This window comes from Rosa chinensis, chromosome 5, assembly GCF_002994745.2.
Source record: "Rosa chinensis cultivar Old Blush chromosome 5, RchiOBHm-V2, whole genome shotgun sequence".
Classification (NCBI taxonomy): Eukaryota; Viridiplantae; Streptophyta; class Magnoliopsida; order Rosales; family Rosaceae; genus Rosa; species Rosa chinensis.
Window position 1 is genome coordinate 53,694,304 of NC_037092.1, and position 11,019 is coordinate 53,705,322.

An 11,019-nucleotide genomic window follows, 5' to 3' on the forward strand; every position below is an offset into this window, starting at 1 on the left:
TTGAGCACTAATATTTCCGCTTGGGTTATGAAAGATCGCATGCAGCTATGCCAATTCGTCTACGACTCATAGCAGCCACTCAACTTTTATTTGCGTTACAGCTAGTGACTGGGTTCGAGTCTAATATCTCGTACTTATGCATATTTGAGTGTGCGGTTTATGTGCCAATTGCGCCGCCACAACGTATCAACATGAGTCATTGCAACGAATGCATATATATATATATATATATTTGTGTTGGACATAAGTATCCAACTATAAGTTCGCTATGTAGAACCCTTGACAGGCGATCTCTTTTTCGCTGGATTTGCAGATTGTCACTTTGATGAGACAGTCTTCCCTTCGTTAGGGGGAGATTAGAACGTCAACGTTCAACAGGAACGACAGGAATTGTCGTGGTCTGTCCCCACTATGTCTCATCTTGATCCCCTAAAAGTGACGAGATCACATATATCTGCTGCAAAAATGTCTGCAAGGATTGATGTCCCTACAAGAGGACATGGTGCCACCCAGAGGAGATGGGTACGACACCACTACCATGGATGGTGGTATGGTGATGCCACAAGGTGGCATAATGGCGTCATAGGCCATGGGTTCCGCTAGAGAGCATAGGAGACCCATAGGTTAGATGGATTCTCGCCCTAGGAAGAGAGCGAGTTTGGCACAACTTGATCCATTGATCATTGATACTCAAAATCTGTCTCATGAGAATATTCTGGATTGCGGTTATGTCCAAGAGATATCGTTGGGGGACGCCTCAATGTTAGAACCATTTCCTGACAATATAGAGATCTCTACAAACTACACTAGTGTACATGAGGACATGAAATTATTGAGACCCATGACATCGAACCTTGCTCCATTGAAGAATGCCAACGTAGAGAAAATTGGCCTAAATGGAAAGATGTGATCCAGGTTGAATTGGATTCACTAATGAAGAGGAAGGATTTCGGGCCTGAGATGTCAACAGCTCCTAACATAAAACCTGTTGACATTAATAGGTCTTCGTTAGTTAGCGTGATGAGAAAAAGAGATGGTAATCTCGCCTTATGGCGCAAGGTTTCTCACAAAACACCCTTGAATCGACTATGAGAAGACATATTCTCTCGTAATGGATGTCATTGCACTCCACTACCTTGTCAGTTTGGTAGTTTCCGAATAACTGAACATGCAGCTTACGAATATGGTCACTACGTATCTTTATGGGGATCTAGATACGGAATATAATGAAGGTTCTTGTAAACTTTATTTACCCAAGTCAAGTAGTTCTAGACCACGGAGCGCATTTGCAACGAGGTTGAAACGCTCACTAAAGTGACTACTTGATTGGGAAGGGATATGATGAACTATGCCCACGCATTTCTATGACAAGTTCCGGATTTGCAATTGTCGCGGTTTATGTTGATAAACATAATTGGAACCCATGAGAGTTAAGGGAAACCGTTGAACACCAGAAATCTGAGTTTGAGAGGAAGGACCTTGGGAGAACACGGTTTTGTCTAGATTCAGAATTTGTATACCTTGTCAATAGATGCTTAGGCATTTTTATAAAGTCAAACATGCACTCCCATGGTTGTCCGTAGTCTTGGCCCTAAGAGGGATATGTTTTATCCCAAGGATGATGACGAAAAAGTGTTAATGGCAAAAGTGCTTACCTGAGTACAATAGGCGCATTATTATACTTATTACAATACAAGACCAGACACCTTAATTGTTACGAACTTGTTGGCTAGATATAGCCCCGCGCTAACGCAACATCAACATCATTGGACTGGTATAAAGACAATCTTTTGTGACTTAAAATGTACGATAGATATGGGTTTGTTCTATCCCTGCAGAGAGAAAAGAATGATTGAAGGATGAGAATGGATCTCATTAGCCCTAGGCGCCGTCCAAAACGCTGTGACTGGCAATGCCGCCAAGGCCAAGGGTGGCCAGCGTCATCCTCCTCCCTTCCATCAAAACGATAGTGATGTTTTGATGGGATTTACTGATACAGGGTATCTCTCTGACCCTCACAAAGGTCGCTCCCAAACGGGTTATGTCTTTACCATGGGAAGCACTGCGATATCTTGGAGGTCTACAAAGTAGACCCTTGTTGCTACATCCTCAAATCATGCGAAGATTATTGTTCTACATGAAGCCGTGCGTGAATGCATATGTCTAAAGTGTGTAATTAGACACATTCGAGGAACTTGTGGTTTGAAGTCTACCACTGATGAACCTACATGCATTTATGAAGATAATGCCGCTTGTATTGAGTAAATGCAATTAGGTTTCATTAAGGGCGACAACACCAAGCATATATCGCCTAAGTTCTTTTACAATCAGCAACAAAATTAATCACTTCTAAAGATTGAAGTAAATCAAATCTGATCAGAGAATAATGTAGCGGACTTATTTACTAAGTCGTTACCTAAATCCACATTCAAGAAGCATGTGAAGAGTATCGGATTGAGAAAGTTATCCGAACTCCCATGATTGTAGCAATCAGGGGGAGATGTGGACATCAGAGGGAGGATGATGTCTACATGTTCGATCTTGAAGAGTGAAGGACATGTTGTGCTCTTTTTGTCCTTCGACCAGGGTTATTTTTGTTCCACTAGGTTTTTGTTACCTGGCAAGGTTTTTAGTGAGGCAACGATCAAAGCGTCATCACTAAGTTTGAACGGCACAAGGGGGAGTGTTGAATGATGTTGTATTTTAGTGTGCCTCTTCAAATTAGGGTTTAGTTCTAGAGTTATAATAGGAGAAGGTTCTAAATTTTCTAATTGTATTTAGATTCTATTATCTTGTATGTACTCTGTAAATCCCTATATAAAGGACTCCTATTATCAATAATAGAACACACAATTTCTCTCACAATTCTCTCGAATCATATTTTCCTACAACAATATTTTATTTATAGTCCTTAACAATATGGAGATAAAACCACCCCATCTATAAGATCGCTAATGCTAATATGGAAATACTATCAATCGCTTGTTGAACTAACTAAACAGATATTAGTTGTAAGTTCCAACTATTTGAGATAGCCCACATCAGAGCATTCAGATTATATCTTTTCAACTCTGCTCCACACATTTATACGTACAGCGAGAACAATGTAACGAATTTTAGAATTTGAACGAAAAAAGTGGGGGTAATTTCAAAAGCACCTGGAGTTTCTGCGTAAATCCTAAGAATCTGAGGGGGTGATTCTGAACCATCGTCTCGGTGACATTGCTTCCGAATCTCTTCCAGTTCTAGCACTTGTCTTCAAATTTAGCAAGAAAGAAAGCATTAATTAATTGAGAATATTAAACAAGAATAGGAAGCAAAAATAGAGTGCTGGAGGCAGAGAGACCACTGAATGGTGTTGAGGTCGTGTGGTCCTGAAGAAGAAATTGGGTCTTCGCCATGAGTTGAAAGTATAGCAGCAAAGAATTTCAAAGTCTGCAGAAAATAATGGTGAAAATGAAGAAGTCTTCGTTGATCTTCACCTTCACCCTCCCCATAGGAAGAGGCAGAGAAGACCCCAATTTGACTTCGAATTTTGAGGGACTATATGACAAGAAAGTTTCATGCAATATCGTTTGAAAACGACAGATAGCTTAAACATCAAGTAACATAAAAGTATATAAAATTATAAATGGTTTTTGAGGAGTTACAACATATGACTGCTTACGTTCACTCTTATATCGAGTGACTGCATTCTTGTAATTTTTTCATCACTCATTTTTCAGCGTGGCTTGCAATCCACTGTGATCAAGTACATTGCTTCGAACATTAAGTTTCCATCATGGCTGAAGATGGATGCAATTTCCCATATTCCCTAGACATAGGCTTAAAAATCAAAATACATGCTTTGGTTGTCAAGACTCAAGAAGTGCAAAGGAAAAGATGGTTCTAGCTTGGCTATATTGAAACGTAGTTCATAAAACAAAAACATCCAAGACATGAAGAACAACGAAATTGATCCATACAACTTTTTAAACAAAGGCTCAATAACTGTGACTGTATAGACTAAAAACCAAATGATGATGTTTTCAACTGGAAGCCTGTCCTACCAAAGGCCAGCGGAACCAGAGACTCAGATACAACAGCAATGTCTGAAAAATATCCCAGATCCTTTCTAGCTAGGCATGTAAAGAACTGCTTCTGAAGTTTTGAGATGCACCATAAACAACAACACAACACAGATACAGTAGCTACAAATCTTTGTAATTAGGAGGTAAATAGTTCAATTTAACTGGTGTGTGGAAGGTGAACCCTGAAGATGTCTCCCTCCCTAAGTTTATGCCTGCAGTTGGGGCATTTGTGTTGAGTAGCTATTGCTTTTTCAATACACATCTTGCAGAAGATGTGGCCGCACTTCATTGATGTTTCTTCAAGAAAACGCAGATTACACAAGAAAACGCAGGTGCCTCGAGCTCACCCTGGGGCTCTATTGGAGCCATGGGGATACTAGTTTCCTGTAATAAGAATTCCAACCTTAGATCTCAAAATTTTGGCATACATTTGCATAATTAGTACTTTCATACATAAACAAGCTATTCAAAAGTGCAGCATGAGTTATTGAAGATAATTTGAAACTCTAATCAATACTTCCCTCTTATATGGTGATGTTCAATCATTTAAAGATAGGTGTGTTCAGCTCCAAAACTGGTCCGGCTAGAAAACAGTCTGTTTTTCAATGCGCAGGCGCACCAGCACCGTGGGGTTCAGTCGTCGGGGAGTCCCTTGACCTGATTTCTTCTCAAACGCTATGGACGAGGAGAGCACCAACCTCATCACAAGGTTCTTTTCTCTGCTTTTTGGAAAAGGACTTCTTGCCTTACTGCTAAAGACTTATGTTGTGATCTCTTGCGTGACTGAGTCGATACTTAACGTTGTAGGTTAAGCAGAGCAAACACCGGGAAGTAGGAGAAAGCACGGGTTTTGCTAAAGCGTGACTTTAGCTTCGCTGAGGTGCGAGGGCGTTACCCTTGCTTCACTGGTTTTCAACTAGGTTGAAGGTAGGTTTGCTCTGGAGAGACTTTGATAATCGTTGAGATTGATTGAAGAGTTGTTGGTGTCTTTTTTGTCCTTGAAACCTGGTATTTATACCCTAGGGTTTCGACTATTCCTTGACATAGAAGGATTATTGATTGAAGTTTCCTATTCAATCTCCACTACTTGATTCTAATAAGGGCTGGTTTTCCTTATGGACCTCGGAATGGGCGAAGCTACATCCCAAACCCAAGTAGACTTAATTTTGGGTAGCGGGTATCGGCCTGCTATGCTAAACCCCTCGAGGGATATTGCCAAAAATACTTTTGGGCTAAAAAATTGCCCCCCTCCCCCCCCCCCCCCCCCCCAGCCTCGAGATCAGGCCCGCGACATTGTAACTGATTAAAGAGGACTTAAGTGACATGACTTATGACGGAAACAAGGCCATTAATGAAGGTTTACGTACATTCAATTGTTAAACGTCTTTTCGTCGCATCGTTTCCCTCACAAAACCCCTTATTTAAATCTCGTCGCCATTTCAGACCTATCACATTAGAACCTCCTCCAGTCTCTTAAACCCAGAAAAAACACTTTTCGCTCCACACCATCTTCTTCATAGAAACCCAGAAATGGCTCCACCTAAGAAAATCATCATCGATCAAGAGGAAGAAATCAACTAGAAGACTGCTCATACTTGGGGAACCTACATCTGTGCCCGTTGCTTCGCTCACACCTCCATCCAGAGACCTCTGCTACTCAGTCTCCCCAATTCTTAGGCCGGACTGGGCCCCACCCAGCCAGATTCTATCCCAGATGACGCCATCGCCCTTAATGGTCTACTCATTAGTTAACCCATTCTAGTCCTCCGAAATACCCCTGGAGATTTCAGTATGTGGGGCGCGAATCAGTATAGAGCCAAGATAGGGTTTTGGCCTACGATCATTGCGACGGAACTCGCCTGGTATCGAGAACTTCGAGCAAGGGATTTGGCTCGCTGGGACGTGACAAGCATTACCCATACCATCTATCTGTGCTTCTATCTTCTGCGCAGTGGAAATCGTTCGCCTCTGGACGCCATTCTTTGCTTCTGGAATGTCGCCAACAACACCTTTGAGTTCCGGTTTTGCCCGTTGAGCATAACATTGCTAGATATTCTCTACCATCACGGTTCTACCTATTGACGAAGAGCCTTACGTGCATGGCCAATTTGACTCCGTCCAATTCTCTTCGCATATGGTTCAAACCGGCCGCGGCACCCACATCAGCTCTTACCCGCGATGGCTGACCCATTATCGCAGGGAGTATGATGCAATTGGTGGCATTGCTTTCTTAGAATACTGGCTCTGTAAATTCATTTTCTGCACCTCTTCAAACAAGCCCACTGGTCCTTGGACTTCTTTGGCCACAGCCTTCAACAACGGCCGCCGCGTAGGACTTGGACAACCTGTATTAGGTGCATTATGTCGCACTCTATATCAGGCCACGATGCATCCCTTTGAGACTGGCATTTCTGGCCCCTTCTAGATCCTCGACTTTTGGATGCATGTCTATTTTCCACACTTTCGCCGGCAAGACATTCTGTTGCTTCCCCCAGTTGACGAGCTCCTAGGTCAATGGCTCTGCCACGAGGCAACGTACACTTCCCTACCATACTCTGAATGTTTCTTATATTTATACCTCCTGGACGAGATGCCATATTCAGACTTGGTACTGAGTAGAAGATTCCCGCCCCCACTTGAACATGGGTTCCTTCCTTGGGATCCAGAATATAGCGATCGCGCTTGGCTTTCTGCAGCGCGATCTGCTCAGATATCAGGCTCGCTGCTGACGACATCAGTTACGAGATTTATGCCCCTAATCATTTTGCTCGCCAACTCGGGCTGGTCCAGTTAGTGCCATTCCCCCTTTATGATGCTTGGAATTACAACACATCCTGGCGCAGAATTGGCCCCTGGACTGGACCTCCACCAACCCAAAGCATGCTTTCTTTGGTCAATCTTCTGAGCTAGGCCGACGAAATTATCCCTATTGACGGAGTCGCCGAGGACTATGACCACTGGTGGTCCTAAGTCTCTGTTAACTGCTGGAAGCAATGGGATGACGAGCTCTTCGCGACCCCCTTCCAAGATTTGAGGTACTCTTATGACACCGATTCTGAATTGCTTGCCCGCTTCCCTGAGGAAGGAGCACAATCCCCATGACTTGTGCAGGCATCATGACCCATACGACCCCCTCATCCTGCTCAAGCCGGAATCATAATTCGCGAACCAATGCAGGAGGTAATTTTCTTTATGTATTCACCAGTTCAATCCTTTTGCTCTCACTTTCCTAACTCATATATTATTTCAGTGGGGAAATCTCGGGGTCCAACCGACCATTGCTCCTCAGGCCACAGGCCATGGCGCAAAGCAAAAGGCTATAGTAACCGAACATGAGGCCACAGATTCTTCTGATGATGAAGACCCACAGGAATTAAGTCTTTCATTATTGCTAAATTTCAAAATCTTGATACCTTCTCTTGAACACCAACCTGAATCTCTGACTTTCAATAGGCCGCTGCCACTCTAGCCCACAAGCGCAACCGTTCTGAATCCCAGATCGACCCTTGGGCAAATGATGAACCAATCGCGGACCGCCTGGTACTCCACGTATCAAACAAACAATGAGGTTACCGCTTTATTTTAATTTAGTTTTCCTTACAACGTCCCTCTTTTTGCAAGTTCGTCGTAGGACTACTGATCCTCTTAGGCAGAGTGGGGAAGGCCCATCCACCACTGGCGGTGAAGCATCATCGTCGCAAGCTCAGATGCTTATAGACTCGACCACCCCTTTGCCTTTGGTCAACGCCGTAGGCAGTTCACACTTGGCCCTGGTGCCAGTGCAGATAATAGACGACAGCTCACCTGAGGTCGAGAGGAGAACGCCCCCCCTGACTCTCCCCGTGAGGGAGCAACCGCGACTAACATTCTGGAGCAAGCGGTGCCTGATTCTGTTCCAGATGTAGTTGGGGTTGACGAAGAGCAAACGGCATCGGAAACAACAGTTCCCCTAGTAGCAACCCATAATGCTTCAGACACCCCCCGCGAACAACATGCTGAAGAGGTACTTTTCCTCAAAACAACTCTTGATCTAATTTGTTCTACCTTGACTATTCTTGACATTCTGACCTCCCTTTTCAGGGTCAGAGCTTTGCCTGCACCGAAAAGGTGGCTGCTGTCGAGGAGATGTCGGCGAGAATCCTGTTGAACCAGAGGTTGTGGATGAAGCTGCCCACGAAGCTACCCCCCATGTCCTCCAAGTGCTCGAAGCAGAGGAGGAGGTAAACCCTGAACCTACGCCTGAGGCGGCTCTTATTGTAGAGCCTCTGGAAGCTCCAATAGATGTTGTTCCTATTCCACCGCAAGCACCTCCCGCTGAACTTTCCAGGCTAGAACGCCTGGCCCGAGTGCTTGAAGTAACTCCTCCTGGAGTGGTGGATTATGCTAGGGAAGGTCTTCACCGGCTTCTGGGTCCTAACATCCTTACACCCGGCGCACCCGCAAGAGCTTTGAAATATATCAGAGTGCTTCTCCGCGAGGCCGCCATCACCGAAGCCCAGTTCCTCGATATTGACAAACTGCTAGAGGATCTCCCTAGGTGGCTTATTGAGAAGACAGCCGCGATGACGCAGGCAAGACAGGCCCAAGCCCATCATTAGGCCCTCTCCTAACAGATGGATGCCTTGCGAGATTTCCTGGGTGAGCGGGCCTCTCATCTCACGGAGCTGACGCTCGCGAAGAACCACCTTTAGTCCCAAATCCAAGCCCTTCAGGCCCAACTAACTTTTGTGAGGGTCGGGATTGTCCAGACGGAGGTCCAACAAGAACAGCCCTTGGCAACTTCCGAGACGCTATCTTAAAACCTAGCCCAGGATCGCCGAGCAGCCCACCAAGCCGAACAAGCCGCTGTTGACGCCGGTTTTTGTCTGGATGAACATTTCCTCGGCTTAACTTATGCGGGCCGAGGTCTTTAGGCCTCTAGTACCATGCCCATTATCTTTGTAGGCAACTGAGCGTTCAACTTTGCCTTAATTGCAAATTAAAATGGTTTCAAAAATATAATCTCGAAACTGAGCGGTTACCTCCTTGAAGACCGCCCCATTACCCACTCGTCTTCAATTTTTCTTCATTTCCAAGATCACAGCATTTAATCTTATTGATGGCGTTGAATCGATCCCAACTGTCCATCAAAGGACTGAGGCCACTGGAATTGGTCCTATAAATACCTGTACTTAAGGGTGTGAAGATAAACACAACCATGGCTCACCCAAAAATAACTCTGCAAGCCTTGCTTCTCTTTCTTCTTTTCTTAAAATATTCTCCTCACGACGTCGCCTCTAGCCTCTAGGTCTCAAGCTTTATGACGAAATCTTAGGTCCGAGGTAAGCCTTCTGGCTTAACCTCAGGCCGACCGCATGTCTTTGGTTTCAAAAAGTCTGGATGGAATTTCCAAGCTTCTGAGAGGTTGAAGAACACTTGGAGCTCCTAGCACGGGATACCACATTCTGAGGAGTCTCCCTCCTTAGGTTCCCTTGCATGGAGTAAACCGAGGAAGGGTGGGAGGCCACCCAAGGCCTTACGCTTTTCTTCAGCGCCTTATCTCCTGGACTTAACGGACCGAACTTACATTTTGTTCCTGAGATAAATGGGGCAACTTGGCTGCGCTCTCCTCTGATGACCGCTTTCAGCCTGGAGGATGGACAACTAGAAGGGTTGGAATGATTATTTCCTTCCCTCTCCTTGCAGTACAAACGATAGCAGCTATAGCCAAGGTTCGAGAAGGGCAAAGAGAGGAAGAGTAAGAGCAATCATCTCACTGACTCCCTCCTGAAAGAAAACCCAGAAGATCCAGAAGCTCTTTAGAAGATTTGAAATCTCGTGATTTTCAGCCACTTTTGGCTTTGTAATCTTGCAAATGTAATTGTCGCGAATGTATTGCTTTGGCCGCAAAGCCACTTTATGAATATAATAGCATTTTACTATTTTCAACCTCTTATTATATAATAAAGCCTATGGTATAGGCCTTGTTACACACATTTTCACATTTTTTGACACTTATTGTCAAGAAACTAACATTAAAAATCAACAAAATGATCAAATCAAATTAGTTAAAGGTCACGAAAACAAGGCCCAAATGCATAGAGGTTGCCCCCCTAGTTTTACTAGGTGAAGCGAGTACAGTAGAGTGGGGCCATTGAGTAGGCCCAGATGTAGATGAGGATGCGAGCAAAGTAAGACTATGTCTGCCCCCCCCCCCCCAATCGTGGAGACTATTGGAACTGGCGGGTCTTCAAACTCCCACACACTGGGGTCATACTTCTTCAGGAATCGCCCATTAATTGGGTGGCGGTGAATATCCTCATCCAAATCTTTAAGGTGAAAAGCTCCTCTGTCCAAAATTTTGTGAATGACAAAGGTTCTCTCCCAGCGTGGCATCCATTTGCCGCAGCCGGTTAATTTCTCACCGAACGGAAGCACAGCCTTCCAGACGAGGTCACCCTTCTAGGAAAAGGAAGTTGCACAAATTGTGGAACTTGCAATACTTCTTTCCTTTCAGTTGTTCTGGTCTAGGGAATGGTCTGAAGTCTGTCTTCACTATCTTCGCAGCGATCATCTCATCCAAAATCTCGTGCGCCTTGTTGGCATCATATGTATACGTCGCGAACTTAGGTTTGGTAAAAGCCACAGACTTGAGCTTCACTGGTTCTTGGTTAACTTCAACTGTTTCAATGTTGAGTTTTTTCTTCCAGTTAGCTAGAAGGCAGACACATTAGTCTCCTCCTCTTCATTTTTATCTAGGAAGACCTCTTCACCTTGATAGTAGGGGTCGTATATGACTGGCTGGTAATTTAGGGCAGCCACTATCTGGTGTTTTCCAGGAATATATGTCCCCTTGGATGCGTTTTTCCTAGCATCTGTCTCCCTGAGGAGGTGTTCAAAGCTACTCAGCTCTGTGATGAGCTCTCCCATTGACTGGATCATGCTGCCATGTTGTTTCTTTCGCTGGCCG